At 49.2% G+C, this 26289-nt stretch overlaps 1 protein-coding gene across 1 annotated transcript in view; it reads right to left on the reverse strand.

Moving 5' to 3' along the window:
* Positions 1 to 25416, reverse strand: part of LOC144485766 (ankyrin repeat and fibronectin type-III domain-containing protein 1-like) — a 173779-nt gene extending 148363 nt beyond the window's left edge. Inside the window, exon 1 of the mRNA XM_078203853.1 lies at positions 25317 to 25416. The gene's annotated coding sequence lies outside the window, so the exon portion shown is untranslated. The remainder of the gene's footprint in view (positions 1 to 25316) is intronic.
* Positions 25417 to 26289: the final 873 nt, after the last annotated feature.

The raw sequence follows: 26289 nt of genomic DNA on the forward strand, positions 1-26289 counted from the left end.
TATCCCCATAACCCCACATATTTACCCTAGCTAATCCCCCTGGCAATTTAGCACGGCCAATCAACCTAACCCGCACATCTTTGAGCGTGGGAGGAAACCGGAGGAAACCAACGCAGACACGGGGAGAACGTGCAAACTCCACACAGACAGTGACCCAAGCCGGGAATCGAACCCGGGTCCCTGGTGCTGTGAGGCAGCAGTGCTAACCACTGTGCCACCATGCCATCACCAGCATGGAATACCTATTAACCCTGAGTTAGCCAACATACACTGGTTCCCAGTCCGACAATGTCCTGGTTTTAAGAAGCCCATTCTGGTTGTTGAAAATCTCCTTCACTCCGGCTCTCCCTTTGCAATTTCTTTTTTTGGATATGTTCATTGAATATTTTCTTATATTTCACAGAGCAAACACACACAGATACAGATCCACACGGGGCTCGCCTGTACGTTCCAACGCGACTGGGCACAGGGCTCCCCGTGGCCAGGAGACAAGCCACTGGTACCCCCGGAACCCCCATCCCGCCCAAGTCCCGTCTAATTGCACCGGGAATGACGGGAATAATATAAAAACAAAAAGGCACAGGAAGGCCGCTGGAGAACCAACTGAGCGCCCAAACAGCCCAGGCTATAAACCAGCGAGCGGAGAAAGGAAAGACAGTGAAGGAGAGAGAAGAAAGAGAGTGAGAGGGAAAAGAGAAAAGTTCTCGCGTTGGTCCCCACACCTCGGCAGGCTGGGCAGGCGTACTCAGGTAAAGGGCCAGGGTGTGTCCACCAATTGGGGGAGTGGGAGGGGTTCTGTGGGAGCACCCGGGGTCCTGGGGCCATCAGGTATCTACTCACCCGGTTCCAACCGCAGCGTTCCAACATGCGTTATAAATGGTTGCCAGGTCTTATAGAACCGAGCAGTGGACCCATGTGTTCCCTTTCCAATTTTGACTCATCCCAATCAAGGACAGGGTAAGGCAAGATTTTTGGATTCTGCATCCTTGAATGGTTTCCAGACAGAGATAGACCTATTTCTAATAAAAAGATAGGGAAAGAGGGATATGGGGAACAGGTGGGGAGATGGATTTGAGACCAGGGAGAGATCAGTTATGACCGCGGCACGGTGGCACAGTGGTTAGCACTGCTGCCTCACAGCGCCAGGGACCCGGGTTCCATTCCCGGCTTGCGTCACTGTCTGTGTGGAGCCTGCACGTTCTCCCCGTGTCTGCGTGGGTTTCCTCCGGGTGCTCCGGTTTCCTCCCACAGTCCAAAGATGTGCAGGTTAGGTGGATTGGCCATGCTAAATTGACCCTAATGTCAGGGTAAATGGGAATAGGGCCTGGGTGGAATTGTGGTCGGCACAGTGGGCCGAATGGCCTCCTTCTGTACTGTAGGGATTCTATGATTGAGTGGAGGAGCAGGCCCGCAGAGCTGAATATGCCTACTTCTGCTCCTAATTCCTGTGTTCCAATGTTTATTGCCGCCTAAGCTGAGATCAATGGAGAAATGATCTTTTATGATGGAACAGATGAAAACAGTGTTAGCAGAAAAGTAGCTCATTGGGTTCCACTGAGACAGTCACTAACAGATGCAGCATGGACCAAACACTGGCACAGTAACAGGGCAGGGGATTGTTGGAGCAAGGGGGGTGCAGTCATAGGAGACTGTGCTAGCATTTTGGTTCCCCCCCCGCCCCATCCCCTTCCCCCCTCCCCACCCCCCTCCCCCCCTCCCCACCCCCCTCCCCACCCCCCTCCCCCCTCCCCACCCCCCTCCCCCCCTCCCCACCCCCCTCCCCCCCTCCCCACCCCCCTCCCCCCCTCCCCACCCCCCTCCCAACGCCCTCCCCACCCCCCTCCCAACGCCCTCCCCCCCTCCCCACCCTCCCTCCCCGCCCACCCAAAACATGAACTTTGTATCCAAAAACAGTCATGGAATCATAGAATCCCTACAGTGCAGAAGGAGGCCATTCAGCCCATCGCGTCTGCACCGACTCATCAACAGGTCATCTTACCCAGGCCTGATCACCATATCCTTACGTATTCACCCCACTAATCCCCCTAGCCCATGCATTTTTGGGCACTTTAGAGGCAATTCCCCATGGCAATCCACCTAACTTAGACATCTTTGGACTGTGGGAGGAAACCGGAGCACCCGGAGGAAACCCACGCAGACACGGGGAGAATGTGCAAACTCCACACAGACAGTGACCCAAGCCGGGAATCGAACCCGGGTCCCTGGCGCTGTGAGGCAGCAGTGCTAACCACTGTGCCACCGTGCCGACCCAGAAGCTGTCGAGGGATCTTGGGTCATGAACTACACTGGTGAAGCTGTATTTCTTTTTACCCATCCTCAGTTGCTCTGTAAATATTGTGTCCACCTCCCTCATAACAATTCTCTTTTAAATTGTCGGGTTTGTTAGGTCGGTCAGACGGCATTAAGTGTAACCAGGAATTAGGACGGAGGAGCAGCAGTAGGCCATTTGGCCCATCAAGTCTGCTCTACCATTCAATGAGATCATGACTGATTTAAATTAATATTTTATCTGATATTTTACTGATCGGATAATTAATCCTCAACTCCGCTTTCCCGCCTTATCCCCATAATCTTCGATTCCCTTACTGATTAAACATCTGTCTATCTCAGCCTTGAACATACTTAACGACCCAGCCTCCACAGCCCTCTGCGGGAAAGGATTCCACAGATTCACCACCCTCTGAGAGAAGAAATTCCTCCTCATCTCTGACCCCTAACTCTGGGATTATGCCCTCTGGTCCTAGACTCTCCCACAAGGGGAAACAACCTCTCAGCATCTACCCTGTGAAGATCCTCTTTCCTAAGTTCAAACCAATGGTACATAAATCCCTCCGAATCTTAGATGCTTCAATAGGATTACCTCTCATTCTTCTGAACTCCAGTGACTATAGGCCCAATCTGTTCAACCTTTACCCACAAGAAAACACTTTCAGCCCAGGAATCTATCGAATGAACTGAAACAACTCCTCAGAGACCAGATTGTCTTTATTTACAAACCCTATTCCGCTCCAAGATTCAGGTACAAAGACAGAATCCAGAGTTCCAGTGGACCTGACCCTCCTATATTTATACAGAGGTGAGACTCCCAGGTTGGACAGGCAATTATGACCCCAATCAGAGAGCTCATACTCCAAGAGGCCAACATCCTCATTGAAGTTATTACATGAACCTTCTCTGAGCAGTCTCTAAGGTAAGTATATCCTTCCATTGAGAAGGCTGCCAAAACTATAGTAGTTATCTGGTGCCAGGCCAACCAATGATCAGATTTATTGAGCTAACTATGGTGGGGTTTGAACACATTCTCTGGGTTGTTAGTCTAGTTCAATTACTAATATATTTGGCTGAATTCTATGTTAAAGCCTCTCTGGTACCTTAGTATCACCACCTTGTCACACTAAAATATAGAAACATCGGGGTTTAGGGTGGCACGGTGGCACAGTGGTTAGCACTGCTGCCTCACAGCGCCAGTGTCCCAGGTTCAATTCCGGCCTCGGGTCACTGGCTGTGCAGAGTCTGCACATTCTCCCCATGTCTGCATGGGTTTCCTCTGGGTGCTCCGGTTTCCTCCCACAGTCCAAAGATGTGCAGGTTAGGTTGATTGGCCATGCTAAATTGACCCTAGTATCAGGAGGATTAGCAGGGCAAATACGTGGGGCTACAGGAATGGGGCCTGGGTGGGATTGTGGTCAGTACAGGCTAGATGGGTCGAATGGCCTCCTTCTGTACTGTAGGGATTCTATGGGCATTTGCGAAAGGTTTATTTTTCCCTATTAGTAAAACAGTATCGGTAATGTCGTGTGAGTGTACCTTTAAGAGAGTTTTTTAAAAATCATACCGCTTACAGCTTCAGTGATGTCATTGGGGGTGGAGCTAAGCTGTGTCAGTCAGGTGGGGGGTTTTTCCTTTGGGCTTTCAGTTTGGTTTTGGGGAGTGTGTTGGGAGCAGTTTAACAGCGAGCTCAGAAGCTCTCTTTCTCTCTCCCTTTTCTTCTCTTTGTTTGGTTCTGAAACTATTCTCAGTTCGCTGAAGGAGGGGCTTATTGCCATCCTGCCTTCAAGAAGCTGTGTTTTGGGAAACAGATTCGACTACAACCTCTTCTGAGTTTCTTCACAAGGGATTTTCAGCATTGAACCCAGGAGGCGGGATTCCTGTAACAAGTGGGCATTACCCTATGCTGTATTGTGTTTATTTGGAGGGGTTTGTGTATTGGATGTTGGCTTTGGTTGGAACACATGAGAGATATTTCCTTAAGAGTTATACATTATCGTGTTTGCAGTGTTTCTTGTTTGTAATTGTTAAAAGTTCTTGCTGAGTGTCTAACTATACATGTCAACAATATTCTTAATGAAGCTTTGTTTTTGATAAAAGCTCCTCGTGGGTCAGTTGAATCACACCCGGAGTCAAACCTCTCACGCTCATCCTCGCCAAATTCAACATAAAACATTACAGGTTGGGCGAGCTTCATAGAACACCTTGAAATATCCGACCGGACTTGTAACAGTAACATCTGAGTAACTGATCAGAATCATAGAATGGGTGGCACAGTGGTTAGCACTGCTGCCTCACAGCGCCAGGGACCCGGGTTCGATTCCCGGCTTGGGTCACTGCCTGTGTGGAGTCTGCACATTCTCCCCGTGTCTGTGTGGGTTTCCTCCGGGTGCTCCGGTTTCCTCCCACAGTCCAAAGATGTGCGGGTCAGGTGGATTGACCATGCTAAATTGCCCCTTTGTGTCGGAGCACTAGCTCGGGTAAATGCATGGGGTTATGGAGATAGGGCCTGTGGGATTGTTGTCGGTCCAGACTCGATGGGCTGAAGGGCCTCCTTCTGTACTGAAGGGCTTTACGATTCTATGAATTCCAACAGTGCAGAAGAGGGCATATAACCCACTGAGTCTGCTCTGACTCTGACAGAGTATCGTACCCAGGCCCTATCTCCGTAACCCCACACATTTCCCATGGCCAACCCACCTAACCCGCACATCTTTCAGACTGTGGGAGGAAAGCGGAGCACCCGGAGGAAACCCACGCAGACACAGGGAGAAGGTGCAGACTCCACAGTCACCGAAGGCCGGAATCGAACCCGGGTCGCTGTAGATGTGAGGCAGCTGTGTTAACCATTGTGCCACCCAAGGTAACCAATTATTCACAAACACCTTGAATGAGCCACTCAGCAAGCAAGACACTCAAAGAAAAATTCTGGTCAGATTTCTGCCAGTGTTGCAATAAAAGAATAAAGAACAAAGAACAGTACAGCACAGGAACAGGCCCTTCGGCCCTCCAAGTCTGTGCCGATCATGTTGTCCTATCCAGACCAACCGCTTATACCCCTCTATTCCCTATCTGTTCATGTGTCAATCCAGAAAAGTCTTAAATGTCGCTAACGTTTCTGCCTCAACCACCTCACTTGGCAGCGCATTCCAGGCCCCCACCACCCTCTATATAAAAAACTCCCCCCGCACATCTCCACTGAACCTTTCCCCCCTTATCTTGAACTTGTGCCCCCTTGTAATTGTCATTTCTGCCCTGGGAAAAAGCTTCTAACTGTTCACCCTATCCATACCCCTCATAATTTTATAAACTTCTATCAGGTCGCTCCTCAGTCTCTGTCTTTCCAGGGAGAACAATCCCAGTTTATTCAATCCCGCTTCATAGCTAATACCCTCCATACCAGGGAACATCCTGGTAAAGCTTTTCTGCACTCTCTCCAAAGCCTCCACATCCTTCTGGTAGCGTGGCGACCAGAATTGGACACAGTATACAGTACACAGGAAATTTGACATGTCAGCTACGACTCTCACCAACTTTTACAGATGCGCCATAGAAAGCATTCTTTCTGGTTGTATCACAGCTTGGTATGGCTCCTGCTCTGCCCAAGACTGCAAGGAACTACAAAAGGTCGTGAATGTAGCCCAATCCATCACGCAAACCAGCCTTCCATCCATTGACTCTGTCTACACTTCCCGCTGCCTCGGAAAAGCAGCCAGCATAATCAAGGACCCCACACACTCTGGACATTCTCTCTTCCACCTTCTTCCTTCGGAAAAAAGATACAAAAGTCTGAGGTCACGTACTAACCGATTCAAGAACAGCTTCTTCCCTGCTGCTGTCAGACTTTTGAATGGACTTACCTCGCATTAAGTTGATCTTTCTCTATACCCTAGCTATGACTGTAACACTACATTCTGCAACCTCTCCTTTCCTTCTCTATGAATGGTATGCTTTGTCTGTATAGCTCGCAAGAAACAATACTTTTCACTGGGGCGGCACGGTAGCACAGTGGTTAGCACTGCTGCTTCACAGCTCCAGAGACCTGGGTTCGATTCCCGGCTTGGGTCACTGTCTGTGTAGAGTTTGCACATTCTCCTCGTGTCTGCGTGGGTTTCCTCTGGGTGCACCGGTTTCCTCCCACAGTCCAAAGATGTGCAGGTTAGGTTGATTGGCCACGCTAAAAATTGCCCCTTAGTGTCCTGAGATGCGTAGGTTAGAGGGATTAGCGGGTAAATATGTAGGGATATGGTGGTAGGGCCTGGGTGGGATTGTGGTGGGTGCAGACCCGATGGGCCAAATGGCCTCTTTCTGTACTGTAGGGATTCTATGTATGTTAATACATGTGACAATAATAAATCAAATCAAATCAAAACGTATTCCAAATGTGGCCTAACCAACGTTTATATAAGTGTAACATAACTTTTGTACTCGATGCCCCGTCCGATGAAGGCAATTAGCATATGAAGACTACCAAAGGCAGCGTTATTGTGATGGTTTCACATTCATTACAAATGAGTGATGCAAGAACCGAGTGGTAGAACATCCATACCGAGGGAAGGTTCTGTGGACACTGAAATTCTGAAATAGAAGCAGAAACTGCTGGAAATACTCAGCGGGTCTGGGCAGCACCCGTGGAGAGAGAAGCAGAGCTAACGGCCGGGATTCCCTGGCCGTTCTCGCCGGATTCTCTGCCGGCAGCGCACCCCCACCCGCGGGTTTGCCCCCCGGCGTGAGGTGACGTTAATGGGAATTCCCATTGACAGCGACGGGACTGGAGAATCTGGCTGCCGGCGAACGACGCGCAACCTCCCGCCGGCGGGACACACGCGGCTGGGAGGCCGGAGACTCCCGTCCATTGTTTCTGGTCAAAATCCCCTGAACTCTGATCGAAGGTCATTGGCCTGAAAGACCAACTCTGCGGACTGAATAACACGGGTGTATTTTGGCGAGCGGGACTCGGCAGCCGGAAGTGGATGCAGTGCCGACTCCCGGCCCTGCCATTGCGGAACGCTGTATAAATCAGCGATAAACCAATTAATGGCTGCGGGGGGGGGAGGCGAGGGGGGGGGGGGAGGGGGGGGGGGTGGATTTCACCCCCGCCATTGCTGGATTATCATTCCCCCGCTCAATCAGAGATGGAATGTCCCGTGGCCAGAATGGAAGGTCATGACCCGGTCAAAGGTCACAGCCGCTCATGTGAAAGGGCACCTGGGCCCTTGGACAGTACCAGCTGACCCAGCGAATCACTGACGGTCAAAGCCTTGCTGTTTCTCAGCAAGATCCTCCGGCATTGTCTGAGGTAAGCACCAATATTCGGAAAAATGTGTCACATTCAGCTCAGATTAAAGCGTTTTCTGCCAATGAAAACACATGGCATGAATCCTGATCATTTACATAACGCTCGGAGCTGAATATTAAGCGGCTGCTTGGTTCCAGAATGTTCTTCTCCATCGAGGGCCAAGTGAGGGGAGCGAGGGGAGAGGCAGAGAAGAAGGTCCTGGACTGCCCCGTGTTTCGATGATGAAAGTCCCCACCCCCCACCCCCCCACCCCGTGCCCCCCCCCTCGCCCCCGTCCCCACCTCCAGGCGTTGCCCACAAAGCGTGAGGTCGTGATGCCAGCTGACGCGAAGGGTACATCCCCTCTCAGTCACTCGGCCTGCCTGGTTGGAGGTGGCAGTGGAGGTGCGGTGCATCAAAAATGCAGGAAGAAGTTAAATGATGGGGGGGGGAGAGGGGATGGTGGGGGCGGGGGGCGGGGGGAGGGGGTGGGCAGGGGGGGGGGGCAGGCGGGATCGGATTATTGAGTTGTTTGAGCAGCCATGATCGTAATGAATGGCAGAACAGGCTCGAAGGGCCGAATGGCCTCCTCCTGCTCCTGTTCTTTATGTTTCTCTGAGTTCTGAGACTTGCAAGGGGAGGTAAGTCCTCATGCTGTGTATTATTGTACAGGGAAGAGACAAGGAAGGCTTGGTAAGTCGACCCTCCTGAGATCCGAGAAAGCTTTCTCTTATTCATTCGTGGGGCATGGGCATCGCTGCCTGGCATTTATTGCCCATCTCCAGTTGCCCTTGTTTAGAGGGCAGTTAAGAGTCAACCACATTGCTGTGGGTCTGGAGTCACATGGAGGCCAGACCAGATCAGGATGGCAGATTTCCTTTCCTAAAGGACATTAATGGTCCAGAAGGGTTTTTCCACCAATCGACAATGGTTTCATGGGTCATCAGTAGATTCTTAATTCCAGATATTTTTTATTGAATTCAAATTTCATCATCTGCCGTGGCGGGATTTGAACCCGGGTTCCCAGAACATTTAGCTGAGTTTCTGGATTAATGGTCTCGCGATAATACCACTAGGCCATAGCCTCCCCCCGCCCGAGGGTGGCACGGTGGCACAGTGGTTAGCACTGCTGCCTCACAGCGCCAGGGACCCAGGTTCGATTCCTGGCTTGGGTCACTGTCTGTGTGGAGTTTGCACATTCTACCCGTGCCTGCGTGGGTTTCCTCCGGGTGCTCCAGTTTCCTCCCACAGTCCGAAAGACATGTGGGATAGGTTGATTGGCCGTGCTAAATTGCCAATTAGTGTCGGGGGACTAGCTAGGGTAAATGCATGGGGTTATGAGCTAGGGCCTGGGTGGGATTGTGGTCGGTGCAGATCCGATGGGCTGAATGGCCTCCTTCTGCACTGTAGGGATTCTATTCTATGATGCCTTAGTGTCAGGGGGATTGGCAGGGTAAATATATGGGGTTACAGGGATAGGGCCTGGGTGGGATTGTGGTCGGTGCAGTCCCGATGGGCTGAATGGCCTCCTTCTGCACTGTTGGAGATTCTATGATATGATCACACTGCATCTGTGGAAGTGTCATTGTGATTCGAAGAGAGTGCGGGTGGTGAAGATGGCAGGGGAGGGAGAGTCCGGTTTGGCTTTCGACCTGTAGAAGGGAGGTAGTATTTAATTCTGGCAAACATCGTGCATTTGTCACAGAGCTTGGACACATGTTGAGATTATATTCCCTGAGAATGATCATCATCGCAGTGTGATACCTCATTGCAGAAGGCCCGGGACAGTAACAGGACTGGAGGTGGCGTGCCCAATCTGGCTATCCCCATGGACCAGAGGAGGAGGAGGAGGTTCTGTCACTGTCTTCCCGGGAATGGGGCCGCTCCATTGGAGGCAGGCCTGGGGCTGGCGAGACTACAAGAGGCTTCATCCGGATCTGGAATACCGAAGAGGTGAAGGCTGGAGCGAAGGTGACAGAGCATGCTCACATGAATAGTGCATGGGAAGTTTAATCACTCAAAGGTCAGGACGGTTCCTGGTAGGAGACCTGTGAGCTTGTTACAAGTGGTGTCATGGGGTCTTATTCTTGTGGCAACTAGCGATGTGCCACAGGGTTCAGTCCTCGGTCCTCAACTATTTACAACCTATATTAATGTCTTGGACACAGGGATAGAATGTACAACAGCCAACTTAATAGATGACACTAAAATGGACGGGAAAGCAAGTTGCAATGAGAAAATAAGAAATTTACAAATGGATATGGACAGGTTAGGTGAGTGGGACAAAATTTGGTCGATGGAGTTTAACGTGGATAAGTGTGAGGTTATCCATTTTAGTCGCAAGAATTAAAAGGCAACTTAGTGGACAAAGTGGGCACACTTATGGGTCATAGATCAGCTAGATAGTCAATATTTTTTCCCAAAGGTAGGGGAGTCTAAAACTAGAGGGCGTAGGTCTAAGGTGAGTGGGGAGAGATGCAGAAGTGTCCAGAGGGGCAATTTTTTCACACAGAGGGTGGTGAGTGTCTGGAACAAGCTACCAGAGGTAGTAGTAGGGGCGGGTACAATTTTGTCTTTTAAAAAGCATTTAGACAGTTACATGGGTACGATGGGTATAGAGGGATATGGGCCAAGCGCGGGCAATTGGGACTAGCTTAGGGGTTTAAAAAGAAAAGGGCGGCATGGACAAGTTGGGCCGAAGGGCCTGTTTCCGTGCTGTATACCTCTATCACTCTATGACTCTAATATCTAAACGGGAAGAAACTTCTAATTGCTTTGGTGCAGAGGGATCTGGGTGTCCGCGTACGTGAATCACAGAACATTAGTCTGCAGGTTCAGCAGGTCATAAGGAAGGCAAACGGAATTTTTGCATTCATTGTTAATGGAATAGAATATAAAAGCAGGGAAGTGATGTCACAACTGTATAGGGTGAGACCGCAACTGGAGTATTGCACATTGTTTTGGTCCCTTACTTTAGGAAGGACATTAGAGGAGGTTCAGCGAAGGTTCACTAGATTGATTCCAGGGTTGAAGGATTTGATTTATGAAGAAAGATTGAGTAGATTAGGCCTACATTCTCTGGAGTTTAGGAGAATGAGAGGAGATCTGATTGTGGTATATAAGATGTTAAAGGGGATGGACAGGGTAGGCACAGAGCAGATGTTTCCCCTTGTTGGACATTCTAGAATGAGAGGCCAATGTTTTAGGCAAATGGGGAGCAGATTAAAACAGAAATGAGGAGGAATGACTTCACTCAAAGGATGGTGAATGTGTGGAATTCTCAATAAGAGTTTTAACAACACCAGGTTAAAGTCCAACAGGTTTATTTGGTAGCAAATGCCATTAGCTTTCGGAGCGCTGCTCCTTCGTCAGATGGAGTGGAAATCTGCTCTCAAACAGGGCAGAGACACAAAATCAAGTTACAGAATACTGATTAGAATGCGAATCTCTACAGCCAACCAGGTCTTAAAGATACAGACAATGTGAGTGGAGGGAGCATTAAGCACAGGTTAAAGAGATGTGTATTTTCTCCAGACAGGACAGCCAGTGAGATTCTGCAAGTCCAGTAGTCAAGCTGTGGGGGTTACTGATAATGTGACATAAATCCAACATCCCGGTTTAGGCCGTCCTCATGTGTGCGGAACTTGGCTATCAGTTTCTGCTCAGCGACTCTGCGCTGTCAAGTTTGATAGCCAAATTCCGCACACATGAGGACGGCCTAAACCGGGTTGTTGGCTTTATGTCACACTATCGGTAACCCCCACAGCTTGCCTCCTGGACTTGCAGAATCTCACTGGCTGTCCTGTCTGGAGACAATACACATCTCTCTAACCTGTGCTTAATGCTCCCTCCACCCACATTGTCTGTACCTTTAAGATCTGGCTGGCTGTAGAGATCCGCATTCTAATCAGTATTCTGTAACTTGATTTTGTGTCTCTGTGCCCTGTTTGAGAGCAGATTTCCACTCCATCTGACGAAGGAGCAGTGCTCCAAAAGCTAATGGCATTTGCTACCAAATAAACCTGTTGGAACTTTAACCTGGTGTTGTTAAAACTCTTACCGTGTTCACCCCAGTCCAACGCCGGCATCTCCACATCATGGAATTCTCAACCCAGAGCGCGGTGGATGCTGGGACACTAAAGGAGGGATAGAACATGCAAATTCCACACAGACGGTGACCCGAGGCTGGAATTGAACCCGGGTCCCTGGAGCTGCGAGTGCTAACCTCACGGTAAAGCAGGGGTGGACCAATCAGCCCTTGTGGCACAGGGTGAACTGCACCCGCCGGCATTACGGAGACACCAGTCCCGCTGCACTGAATGGAGATCTGTCGGTAGAGCGCCAGATTCCCCGCTGGCAGCGACAGCGGGGCGTACGAGATCGGAGAATTCCAGCCGCAATTTCCCAATACCAATCGATGGCAGCCCCCAGGGAAACCTGACTGCTGAGGTTAAACTAAGAACCCCAGTGACTTCTAACCCGACCTTAAAAAAATCCTCCAGTGCGAAAGTGTGAAATCCCTACCTTGCGTGATTCACCTCAATGTGTTACTGCTCCCAGCCTGGATTATTCCAGTCAATTGCCACTTTAACAAGCTTAACAAAGTAATTAAATTCCATTTGAATGAGGAGGGCAGAATGCCGGCTGGAGTCTCGGCCTGCCCACCTACCAAATTATCACCTTCTGGCACAATTACATGAGGAACATGACCTGATGCCACTGCGCCTAATATGTTGGTGTGGGCGTGCGGCAGGCCTATTTTTGCCGCATATCATTCAGCCCTGTATGGTTCTGCACTAATGCCGGATAAACAGCAACTACCTTTACAATCAGTACGGTAAAAGAACCAACCAAATAACTAACCTGGCAAAAGTCCATTCTGAGTTTATACAAGAGCTAAACGATAATGTTACAATAGACTGAGTGAGTACATCAACTAATGTGCTTACACAAGGATTACAGAAGGCAAAATGATTATAATGATAACGATCCTTTATGTACGAGGGTAGATTTGCTGTTTGTAATCTCTTGAATATGGGTGGTTAAGGGGGTGATTGAATCGAGATGTTGAAGATGGTTAAATGATTTGATAGGGATAAGCAAAACTGGCCGGCACGGTGGCGCAGTGGTTAGCACTGCTGCCTCACAGCTCCAGGGACCCAGGTTCGATTCCCGGCTCGGGTCACTGTCTGTGTGGAGTTTGCACATTCTCCCCGTGTCTGCGTGGGTTTCCTCCGGGTGCTCCGGTTTCCTCCCACAGTCCAAAGATGTGCAGGTTAGGTTGATTGGCCATGCTAAAAATTGCCCCTTAGTGTCCTGAGATGCATAGGTTAGAGGGATTAGTGGGTAAAATATGTAGGGATGTGGGGATAGGGCCTGGGTGGGATTGTGGTCGGTGCAGACTCAATGGGCCGAATGGCCTCTTTCTGTACTGTAGGGTTTCTATGATTTCTATGAAGAAACCACGGTGGCACAGTGGTTAGCACTGCTGCCTCACAGCGCCAGGGACCCGGGTTCGATGCTCGGGTCACTGTCTGTGTGGAGTCTGCACGTTCTCCCCGTGTCTGCGTGGGTTTCCTCCGGGTGCTCCGGTTTCCTCTCACAGTCCAAAGATGTGCGGGTTAGGTGGATTGGCCGTGCTAAATTGCCCCTTAGGTTCGATAGATTAGCCATGGAAAGGTATGAGGGATAGGACGGGGAGCCTGGGTAAAATACTCTATCAAACAGTCGGGGCAGATTCGATGGGCTGAATGGCCTCTTCTGCACTGGAGGGATTCTATGATTCTATGGAAGTTGAATGCTCTAGTTTAAAAAAAAGAAAAACTACTTCCTGCGCTAATGAATTCCACGGGCTCACCACTCTCTGGGTGAAGAAATTTCTCTCCACCTCTGTCCTAAATGGTCTAACCCGAATCCTCAGACTGTGGCCCCTGGTTCTGGGCTCCCCCACCATGAGGAACAGGTTCTCCCCTGTGGGTTTCCTCCGTGTGCTCCGTTTTCCTCCCGCAGTCCAAAGATGTGCTTGGCCATGCTAAATTGCCCCTTACTGTCAGGGGGATTAGCAGGCTAGAATTCGCGGGGTTATGGGGCCTGGGTGGGATTGTTGTCAGTGCAGGCTCGATGGGCCGAATGGCCTCCTTCTGCACTGGAAGGACTCTATGATTCTATGGAACTATTTCCCTGGTGAGGGATGCCAACACAGCGGAGAATTACCTTAAAATTAGATGTGGAGATGCCGGCGTTGGACTGGGGTAAGCACAGTAAGATGTCTCACAACACCAGGTTAAAGTCCAACAGGTTTATTTGGTAGCACAAGCTTTTGGAGCGCTGCTCTGAAGGAGTGACACTCTGAAAGCTCGTGCTACCAAATAAACCTGTTGGACTTTAACCTGGTGTTGTGAGACTTCTTACTTAACATTAGAGCCAGGCCAGTGTTGTTGGAAAGCACACAGGGTTGTGGAAATTCGGAACTGTCTACCCCAAAAAGCTGCTGAGGCTGGATACATCGATGACATTTTCTTCCTTTGGAGTCATGGTGAGCAATCACTGAAACAACTCTATGATGACATCAACAAGTTCCATCCCACCATCAGACTCACCATGGACTACTCTCCGGAATCGGTTGCATTCTTGGACACACGCATCTCCATTAAGGACGGTCACCTCAGCACCTCACTGTACCGCAAGCCCACGGATAACCTCATGATGCTCCACTTCTCCAGCTTCCACCCTAAACACGTTAACGAAGCCATCCCCTACGGACAAGCCCTCCGTATACACAGGATCTGCTCAGATGAGGAGGATCGCAACAGACACATCCAGACGCTGAAAGATGTCCTCATAAGAACAGGATATGGCGCTAGACTCATTGATCAACAGTTCCGATGCGCCACAGCGAAAAACCGCACCGACCTCCTCAGAAGACAAACACGGGACATGGTGGACAGAGTACCCTTCGTCGTCCAGTACTTCCCCGGAGCGGAGAAGTTATGGCATCTCCTCCGGAGCCTTCAACATGTCATTGATGAAGACGAACATCTCGCCAAGGGCCATCCCCACACCCCCACTTCTTGCCTTCAAACAACCACGCAACCTCAAACAGACCATTGTCCGCAGCAAACTACCCAGCCTTCAGGAGAACAGTGACCACGATACCACACAACCCTGCCACAGCAACCTCTGCAAGACGTGCCGGATCATCGACATGGATGCCATCATCTCACGTGAGAACACCATCTACCAGGTACACGGTACCTACTCTTGCAACTCGGCCAACGTTGTCTACCTGATACGCTGCAGGAAAGGATGTCCCGAGGCATGGTACATTGGGGAACCCATGCAGACGCTACGACAACGGATGAATGAACACCGCTCGACAATCACCAGGCAAGACTGTTCTCTTCCTGTGGGGGAGCACTTCAGCAGTCACGGGCATTCAGCCTCTGATCTTCAGGTAAGCATTCTCCAAGGCAGCCTTCACGACACACGACAGCGCAGAGTCGCTGAGCAGAAACTGATAGCCAAGTTCCGCACACATGAGGACGGCCTCAACCGGGATGTTGGATTTATGTTACATTATCAGTATGTCACATTACCAGCTTGCCTCCTGGGTTTGTAGAATCTCACTAGCTGTTCTGTCTGGAGACAATACACATCTCTTTAACCTGTGTTGAATGCTCCCTCCACCCACATTGTCTGTACCTTTAAGACCTGGCTGGCTTTAGAGATTCGCATTCTAATTAGTATTCTGTAACTTGATTTCTGTGTCTGTGCCCTGTTTGAGAGTAGATATCCACTCCATCTGACGAAGGAGCAGTGCTCCGAAAGCTTATGGTATTTGCTACCAAATAAACCTGTTGGACTTTAACCTGGTGTTGTGAGACTTCTTACTAGGCTGGGGGGGTCAGATGAAAATTTCTAAACTGAGATTGAAAGATCAACGGTTGCAGAACTAAGCTGGATAGTCTGAGTTAAGACCTGAGGCATGGGTCATTTGAACGATGGGTGGATGAGGCTCGGAGACCTGAATGGTCACCTCCTGTCCCTGTGCTCTCTGTTTGGGTGCCAGTCCGGAGTTACCTGTGCCAAGAATGGCCTAATTTTCACCTCAATCAAAATCCATTCAGTTCAGACAGTTTTTACAATGGGTGTTCGATCTGCAACGTCAAATTCTCACTCAGGCACCATCAAACCTTCATTCCTGGCCTTGAGGTGAATGATTAAGGATGTGATCGCACTGGAACTTAATAGGATTGAGGGTTATAGGTAAGCCTATATATAAGCCTAGGTAGGTAGGGACATGACCGGCGCAACTTGTGGGCCGAAGGGCCTGTTTGTGCTGTATTTTTTCTATGTTCTGTGTTCTATGGAGGGGGTGCAGAGGAGATTCACCAGGATGTTGCCTGGGATGGAACATTTAAATTATAAAGAGAGGTTGGATAGGCTTGTGTTGTTTTCTCTGGAGCGGCACGGTGGCACAGTGGTTAGCACCGCTACCTCACAGCGCCAGCGACCTGGGTTTGATTCCCAGCTTGGGTCACTGTCTGTGTGGAGGTTGCACATTCTCCCCCCGTGTCTGCGTGGGTTTCCTCCGGGTGCTCCGGTTTCCTCCCACAGTCCGAAAGACGTGCTGGTTAGGTGCATTGGCCATGCTAACATTGACCCTAGCGTCAGGGAGATTAGCAGGGTAAATGTATGGGGTTACGGGGACAGGGCCTGGGTGGGATTGTGGTCAGTACAGTCTCGATGGGCTGAATGGCCTCCTTTTGTACTGTAGGAATTCTATGGACAGAGGGGGGGCGACCTGATTGAGGTGTTCAAGATTATGAGGGGCATGGACAGGGTGGATAGGGAGCAGCTGTTCCCCTTAGTTGAAGGGTCAGTTACGAGGGGACACAAGTTCAGAGAGGTGGGAGGTTTAGGGGGGATTTGAGGAAAAAGCTTTTTTACCCAGAGGGTGGTGAGGGTCTGGAATGCGCTGCCTGGGAGGGTGGTGGAGGCGGGATGCCTCACATCCTTTAAAAAGTACCTGGATGAGTACTTGGCGCGCCATAACATTCAAGGCTATGGGCCAAATGTTGGCAAGTGGGATTAGGTGGGCAGGTCAGGGCCTTTCATGCATCAGTGCAGACTCGATGGGCTGAAGGGCCTCTTCTGCACTGTAGGATTCTGTGATTTCACTAGCTTACCTCCTGCTATGAGTTCGAAGTCGAGGGTCCTCAGTTTACGAGCAACGTGATGTGACTCTAGTGTCTGGTGATATCAGAATGATGTATTCCCATTTACACTTGTAAAAGCATTCTCACACACAAGCAGCAGAGTAACACCACACCACGTGATACAAACAGGACGGACTTACAATCATTGCTGAGGCATTCTGACCACTTCTCAGAAGTTAACCCACAAAATCCTACCCTTGGTGCGGGTGGGATGGGGATTCCATAACCTCACGGTGCTTTATTTGCGACGGGATACCCCTTCAGGCAGAAACAACAGTTACACAACTGAGCGCCCAGACAACCGAAAATGCACAAGGAACCTGGCTCACAATGCATCCAACCTTGCAGGATTCTTCAGAAGAACACACAGCAAAATTAATCGCTAGCTGGCTGGAAGAGTTAAACTCGCTATCACACAGAATCTTCCAGCACCTGTAGAAGGCCAAAGATGTGCAGGTTACGTGGATTGGCCACACTAAATTGTCCCGTAGTGTCCAGCAATGTGTAGGTTAGGGGGGATTGGCCATGCTAAATTGTCCCTTAGTGTCCAGCAATGTGTAGGTTAGGGGGGATTGGCCATGCTAAATTGTCCCTTAGTGTCCAGCAATGTGTAGGTTAGGGGGGATTGGCCATGCTAAATTGTCCCGTAGTGTCCAGCAATGTGTAGGTTAGGGGGGATTGGCCATGCTAAATTGTCCCGTAGTGTCCAGCAATGTGTAGGTTAGGGGGGATTGGCCATGCTAAATTGTCCCTTAGTGTCCAGCAATGTGTAGGTTAGGTGGTCACGGTTCAGCGGACACGGGCATTCGGCCTCTGATCTTCGGGTGAGCGTTCTCCAAGGCGGCCTTCACGACACATGACAGCGCAGAGTCGCTGAGCAGAGACTGATAGCCAAGTTCCGCACACATGAGGACGGCCTCAGCCGGGATCTTGGGTTCATGTCACACTATCTGTAACCCCCACGACTTGCCTGGGTTTGCAAAATCTCACTAACTGTCCTGGCTGGAGACAATACACATCTCTTTAACCTGTGCTTAACCCTCTCTCCACTCACACTGTCTGTACCTTTAAGACTTGATTACCTGTAAAGACTCACATTCCAAACATTATTCTATAAATTGAGTTTGTGTCTTTATATGCCCTGTTTGTGAACAGAACTCCCACTCACCTGACGAAGGAGCAGCGCTCCAAAAGCTAGTGGCTTTTGCTACCAAATAAACCTGTTGGACTTTAACCTGGTGTTGTGAGACTTCTTACTGTGTTTACCCCAGTCCAACGCCGGCACCTCCACATCATTTCGGTTAGGTGGATCAGCTGTGGTAAATGTGTGGGGTTATGGGGACCGGGCAGGGGGCTGGGCCTGTGTGAGATGTTCTTTCAGAGAATCGGTGCCGACTCGATGGGCTGAATAGCCTCTTTCTGCACTGTAGGAATTCTATGGAGGCCACTTGGCCCATCGTGTCTGTGCTGGACCTCTGAAAGATCTTTTTCTCATCCGTGGGATGTCAGAGTCACTGGCAGGGCAGACTTTGATTACTTGGGAACGGTAGCACAGTTTACTGGACAAGTAATGCAGAGGTCCCATTACAGCTCCAGAGACATGAGTTCAAATCATGGAATCCCTACAGTGCAGAAGGAGGCCATTCAGCCCATCGAGTCTGCACCGACCACAATCTCACCCAGGCCCTATCCCCGTTACCCCACATATTTACCCCGCTAATCCCCCTGACATTAGGGGCAATTTGGCATGGCCAATCAACCTAACCTGCGCATCTTTGGAGTGTGGGAGGAAACCGGAGCACCCGGAGGAAACCCACGCAGACACGGGGAGAACGTGCAAACTCCGCACAGGCAGGGACCCAAGCTGGGAATCGAACCCGGGTTCCTGGCGCTGTGAGGCAGCAGTGCTAACCACTGTGCCCCCGTGCCGCACTACAATTACTGCCGGTGAAATTTGGCTTCAATAAATCTGAAATAAAAATCTGACCTCAGAAAGGATGGTCTTGAAATGAGCAGATTGCTGTAAAAATGTATCTGGTTCACCATTGCCTTTGGTCCAGCAAGCCTGCTGTCCCTACACGGTGTGGTATAATCTGGCTCCAGAGCCATGCCAATGTGGCTGTCTCTCAATTAACCTGTGAAATAGTCTCGCAAGCCACTCAGTCGCTAATGCTTCAACACCACCTGCTCAAGGGCAACTAGGGATAGGTGAGAGGGTTGTAAATGCTCCAACCTTGTCTTCCACACTCCATTGCTGCCATCATGGTCACAAATCCATCTCTTCCCATGAGCTGTTCCCACATTCCATGGATGGTGTAAGTCAGCAAGTGTTTATTAGTGTCGCAAGTAGGCTTACATTAACACTGCAATGAAGTTACTGCGAAAATCCCCCTAGTCGCCGCACTCCTGTTTGGGTAACACTGAGGGAGAATTTAGCACGGCCAATCCACCTAGCCAGCACGTCTTTTAGACTGTGGGAGGAAACCGGAGCACCCGGAGGAAACCCACGCAGACACGGGGAGAACGTGCAGACTCCACACAGACCCAAGCCGGGAATTGAACCCAGATCTTTGGCGCCATGAGGCAGCAATGTTAACCACTGTGCCACCGTGCCGCCCAGAGCTTTGATACAAAGCAATGGTTGTGGGATAACTTAATCCCGATTGCTGTTTTTGCTGTTTGGCATTCCATGTTATGGTTTCACCAGCTTGGCACTTCATTGTTAGGTATATCTGGTGCTGCTCCTGGCATTTTCTCCTGGACCCCCTCATTGAACCAAACTTGGTCTCCTGGCTTGATGGTAATGGGAGAGTGAGGCCATGAGGTCACACATTCTGGTGGAATAGAATTATGCTGCTGCTTGTCCACAGCATCTCAACGATGCCTAGTTTTAAACTGCTAGCCCTGTTCTAAATCTATCCCATTTGGAATAGATTTAGACTCACCTGAGGAAGGAGCAAGACTCCGAAAGCTCGTGATTCCAAACAAACCTGTTGGACTTTAACCTGGTGTTGTGAGACTTCTTACTATTCCATTTGGATTGGTGGTTCTGCCACAAAAAATCATGCCTCAGCTTGAAGATGGGTCAGTTTCTCCCACAGTACTGTACGGTGATCCCTCCTACCCGTACTGCCACAGGTAGATTGGTGAGAACAAGGCCTAGTTGGTTGTCCCCTCTTATTGGAACACTCGCCAATGCTGTAGGCCTGATCTGGCAGCTATGATATTCAGAACTCAGCGAGCTTGGTCACTACTGGGTCACTCAGTGATGGATAGTAAAATACACAATAAAGAGTACATCCTGTGTCCTTGTTACTCTCAACGCATCTTCCGAATGGTTGCTCACACGGAGGAATACTGATTCATCAGCTAAGAGGTGGAGGTGTGTGCTAATCGCAGGAGGATTACTTGCCCATGTTCGACCCGATGCCTTGAGACTAAACATTGAGAACTCTCAGACCTACTACCCTCCCCCAGTCACGCTAACTGTACGCCATATATTGGCCACCATGACTCAATGACTGTGACTCTATGACAAGTGCAGGAAAATGGGATTAGCGCGCCTCTAGTAATAACGATTGTTGGTGCAGACTCGATGGGCCGAAGGGTCTGTTCTGCGCTGGACAACTCTATGCCCTCTGGTGGATCATGCCAGTGGGACAGGGGCATATCCAGGGATGGTGATGGAAGCATCTGAGACGTTAGCTGTTAGCAGAACAGAATTCTCCGTTGGCCTCGAGCGGGATTTTACGAGCCTCGCCCGAGCGAAGTCATAAAATAGCAGCCGGTGGTTGGAAGGGATGATTCTGAGATTGATTTGCTGTTGCTCGAAGCCGGGACGGGGGGAACTGCTCCCCCGACTCTGGCCCGTGCCCAGTCTTACTGACCTTTGAGGGAAGGACTTTGCAGCCACTAATTCGTCCCACTCTGCTGCTCTTTTCCCACAGCCCTGCAATTTTTTCTTTTCCCACTTCAAGTATTTAACCTGTCCCATTGTGAAGGTTATTATTAAATCCCCAAGCACCAGTCTTTTTAGGCAGTGTGTTTCAGATCGTAACATGTTTACATTGAGAGGCGTTTTCCACACATAAAGGTCGACTCTGTATCCACATGGCGATTGGAGCGAGGGTGGACAGGAAGTGGAAAACAAAGGGCAGACAGAATGTGGGTGGGATTGGCATTTTTTCACACATCGTCGTAGCAAGTGGAGGAGGAAGAGGGAGAGACACGAAATATAAATAAAATTAACAAAATAACACTCTTAGATCGTTTTGCAGAGGATTAAATATTCATTTTTCGCTCTTTAAGCTTTTGAAATAATTTGATTGGATGCCCCTTTCTGCGTTGAGATTATATTACAGGAGGTTTAACCTCTCCCCGTGTCTCCAAATGGAGATCATTTACATTTCTTTATGCTTTTTTTTGGCCTGCAATCTTGGATGAAAGCGTGCACGCGGTGTTTTTACTGACTGACTCATTGCCTGCTCCAAACAAATGTTGCTTCACAATAGGATGCTAATTCCTGCATATTCATAGAATCCCTACAGTGCCGAGGAGGCCATTCAGCCCATCGAGTCTGCATTGACAACAATCCCACTCTATCCCCGTAACCCCCATGCATTTACCCCAGCTCGTCCCTCTGACACTAAGGGGATATTTAGCATGGCCAATCCACCTAACCCCGCACATCTTTGGACTGTGGGAGGAAACCGGAGCACCCGGAGGAAACCCACGCAGACACGGGGAAGAACGTGCAGACTCCACACAGACCCAAGCCGGGAATCGAACCCGGGTCCCTGGCGGGGGAGGCAGCAGTGCTAACCCACTGTGCCATCGTGCACATGTCTAATCAAAATGATGCTGGGAAATGGATCATTCACCCACTTTTCTCACCCGCTCTGGATGTCGAGTGTTCGCCGGCCAACCATAACATAGGCAGACAAACACTGAAGCCACCCCTGTTCCAAGAATGACACACACCCGGAGAGAAATGTCTTCAACAAGATCACGGTCAGGTCTCCACTGCTCTGATCATTCTGTCTGGGGGAAACTCAACACCAATAATTATTTACACCAAAGTCCAAAGCTGTGCGGGTTTGGTTGATTGGCCATGCTAAATTGATCCTAATGTCAGGGGATTAGCAGGGTAAATGGGGGCAATGGGAGTAGAGCCTCGGTAGGCAGACTCGATGGGCCAAATGGCCTCCTTCTGTACACAGTAAGAGTTTTAACAACACCAGGTTAAAGTCCAACAGGTTTATTTGGTAGCAAACACCATTAGCTTTCAGAGCGCTGCTCCTTCATCAGATGGAGTGGAAATCTGCTCTCAAACAGGGCACAGAGACACAAAAATCAAGTTACAGAATACTGATTAGAATGCGAATCCCTACAGCCAACCAGATCTTAAAAATACAGACAATGTGAGTGGAGGGAGCATTAAGCACAGGTTAAAGAGATGTGTATTGGCTGCAGGGATTCTATGATTCTATGGTGATTCAAAGTCAAGGCAATTTCTGAGACCAAAGGACATGGGAGCAGCAGTAGGCCATTCGGCCCATCGAGTCTGCTCTGCCATTCAATGAGATCATGGCTGATCTGATGTGATAATCCTCAACTCCACTTTCCTGCCTTATCCCCATAACCCTCGATTCCCTTACTGATTAAACATCTGTCTATCTCAGCCTTGAACAACCCAGTCTCCACAGCCCTCTGCGGGAAATAATTCCACAGATTCACTCCCCTCTGAGAGAAGAAATTCCTCCTCATCTCTGTCTTAAATGGGTGACCCCCTCACTCTGAGATTATGCTCTCTGGTCCTAGAGTCTCCCACAAGGGGAAACAACCTCTCAGCATCTACCCTATCAATATTCTCTTTCCTACGATCAAACCAATGGAACATAAATCCCTCCGAATCTTACATGTTTCAATAAGATTACCTCTCATTCTTCTAAACTCCAATGAGTATAAACCCAATCTGTTCAACTTTTCTCATAAGGAAACACCTTCAGCCCAATGCACAGGACTGGAGGAGGCCAATCAGCCCCTCAAATCTGCTCTGTCTTTGGCTAATTTGTAATTTATCCCCACTTTGGTTCCATATTCCTTGATACTCTTCCCCAATAAGAATCTATCAATCCCACTCCTGAACTTTTCAGTTGTTCTGAGGGGAGAGAGCTCCAGGTTACTGCTGTCCTATGTGTAAAGAAGTGCTTATCCTGACGTCACGCCTATCTCTAATTTTAAGGTTATGCCCCCTTGTTCTGGTCTCCGCCCCCCCCCTCTCCCCACCCCCCCATTATTCCACAACCCTCCCCCCACCCCGGCGAGAGGAAGTCATTTTTCTCCATCGACCCCGCCAATTCCTTTAATCATCTTAAACTTATATTGCCCCTTAATCTTCTGCATTCAGGAGAATTCAGGAATTTTCCCGTCCTGCCCGCCACTGGAATCGTAGCGGGCGGGACACGAATCATGCAAAGGTCCATCGACCTTGGGTGGGATTTTCCAGACTTGGGGCGAGCGAGGTCGGAAAATCCTGCCCGCTGAGTCTACGTGACCTGTTCTCATAATTTAACCCTTTCAGCCCTGGTATTAGGCAGGCACATCTACAATGCACACTCTCTCGCTGGGCATTCTGTGGGATCATCCCCACCTAGGATGTACTTAATCTCCTGCCACTCGGGTGAATCCTCACCCACACAGCCTTGGAGGGAGGGACAGATGGAAAGTGAGTCTTTGCCGACCAAGGCTCCGCAATGGCGGTTGCAAAGACGGGCTGAAATTCTCCTCCCTGGTGGACAACCAGACTTCCTCTCATTGCTGTTGATCAATGATGACACTGGGCTTATCCTTGTTGAATTTATTTAACGGGAATCTTGCCTTGGCCGCAAGGTTGCTGCCCATGATTGTGGGGGTGAAGGCATGAAGTGGCTTCGGGGTGGCTCAAACCTGGATAGTGTAACAACTGTTGCTGCTTTGGGGATGTTAACCACACTGTAATGATGAAATATCTCCACTGAGGAACTCTCCATTCTCTCTCCAGGGTGTCTCCTACACTTTGGCCTAAGTGACACCAAAGATTTCGATTGCCCCAGAGACATGCAGGGGATCTGGCAACACAACTCCCATCCCAATTATCCTTTTACACCCCTTATTAACGCCAGAAAGATGGCAGTACAACCCGGGGACATCCTGCCCTTAAATTATATAACTGACCTTGCTCTGTGGGGGTTTGCAAGCTGCTTCACTTCAAGCCCAGTGCCTGAAGAGGGCTGAAGACCAAACAGGGGTAGGTCATGTTCGGAATATGGGAGCACCTCCCCAAACCCATACCGCATCTCCAAATAGATGGGTTTGCTGGGTGGAAAGGAAGTCGGGTGGGTGAGGATCTGTTGACAGGGTCGGTCTGACTCACATCCAGAATGGATGAGGAATCAGGCAGCACTCCTGCTGCACATTTTCAATACTCCACCCAGACAAAGCCAGAGAGGTTTAATCGTCCTCTCAGTTTGTATTCAAACACTGGCAGGGTTGTTCTCCGTAGGGCTGAGAAAGTAAAGAGAAGACAGCGGTGTTCTAAATTATGAAGGGGTTTTTATAGAGTTGACGGGGAGAAACTGTCTCCACTGGAAGGAGTGTAGGTTAAAACTCTTAGGAGTGTAGGTAAGCAAAGAACACGGATTTAAGGTAACTGAAGCAATATCTAGCTGGGAGATGAATAGAATGTGTTTTCCCTTGTTAGCCATTACGATTCAAAATACACCTTCTGAAGGGACAATGGAAGAGGATCCAATGGTAGTTTTCAAAAGGGAATTGGATAAATAGTTGAAAAGAAAATTTCTATCGGGAAAGACCAGGGGAGTGGGATTAATTGGGCTGCTCTCTGAAAGAACTGGCAGGGATACAAGGGTTGAATAGCCCCCTTCTGTGCTGTAGCTGATTGCATAATTCGCAAAGTACTGTCATTATGAACCACTGAGCCTCGCGTGGAATTATTTTAATAAGAAAATTTGTTCTCCCTCCTGACCATCTCCTTGAGAAAAGAGTAAAAGTCACCCCATATCTCCTATCACGGCGGACTGACTTCTGGAGCTTGCCTACACGTTAGACATTAGCCCCTCACTCTGAGGAATCAGCATCTATATCACAGTGGTTAGCAGAACGTACCAAAGATTTCATGTGCATCTATATATTAATCATGGTCTATCAGATGATTAGGTGCCAGTATAGGCAATGTATAAACATCTCCCTGATCATATACTCCGACATTATGGTGACAGCTGTACATTTTTGCTTTTCAAATACAAAAACCACTCTCTTGTGAGCACATTCACACACCCCGAACAGCTCACTGAGTCGACAGAAACTGAGAGCCAGCTGAATCGTTACAGCACTTTGCATTCGGAATTGAGTACTGGGTGTTTACTGAGAATTAGAGAGCCACCGTGCCACCACACCAAAACAAACGTACAACTTGAAAAGGAAATTAGAAAAGAAAGCAGAAGACTCCGTCCGGAGAACGGAAGACCTACCGATTCCTGCCATTCAGAGTTACTCCCGGCAGACCAGTTTGAAATGTGGATCCGGACAGGTGAGCCACACAGCCCTTAGTAGAGGCAACAGCGTCACAGTAATGTAGAGTTTCTTCCTTTCACTGAAGCAGAGGGGGGAATCAAGCAGGAAGCCTGCAAGCTTATCGCAAAAAAGTGTAGAATTACGTAGGAGGCCACACACTAAACACTGACTACATCAGTGAGCAGGCATGTTATGTTTGAGAGGAAGTATGAATCCTAAAATAAACAGTTACCTTTGCCTCCACAAGGCGATTAACCATATAAGATCAGATTAATTGTAACCCGTCTGGTAATGTTTATCAAGACACATTATTCTTTCGGCAACACGCTGAGAGATGGAAATGTCAAAATAAATTTGTCGGTTCAGTGTTAATTTAAAATTGTGGACCATTTTTCGGTAAAATGGTAATCCGGTTGAGCTGGTGTTTAACCGTCACAACCAAATGAGTCACTAAGTACAACTGCAGCAACTTTACAATCCCAAATAATGCTGACATAATGCTGAAGGTACATGTTGTAATGTCCTAATTCTCATGTAGTCTGACTCATTCTGGTTTTTCAGGGACAATGAAGTCATCTCAAAGGAGGACTAAGAAATAGGAGTAGGAGTAGGCCATTCAGCCCCTCCACCATTCAATAAGATCATTGTCGATCTATCTCCACACTACCCCCATGTCCCTCAATTCCTTTAGTACTCAAAAATCTGTCAATCTCTGACTTGAATGTAGAACATAGAACATAGAAAAGCTACAGCACAAACAGGCCCTTCGGCCCACAAGTTGCGCCGAATATGTCCCTACCTACTAGGCTTACCTATAACCCTCCATCTTACTAACTTCCATGAACTTATCCAAAAGTCTCTTAAAGGACCCGATCGAATCCGCCTCCACCACCACTACCGGCAGCCGATTCCACGCACCCACCACTCTCT

This window comes from Mustelus asterias, unplaced genomic scaffold (genome assembly GCF_964213995.1).
Source record: "Mustelus asterias unplaced genomic scaffold, sMusAst1.hap1.1 HAP1_SCAFFOLD_218, whole genome shotgun sequence".
Taxonomy (NCBI): domain Eukaryota; kingdom Metazoa; phylum Chordata; class Chondrichthyes; order Carcharhiniformes; family Triakidae; genus Mustelus; species Mustelus asterias.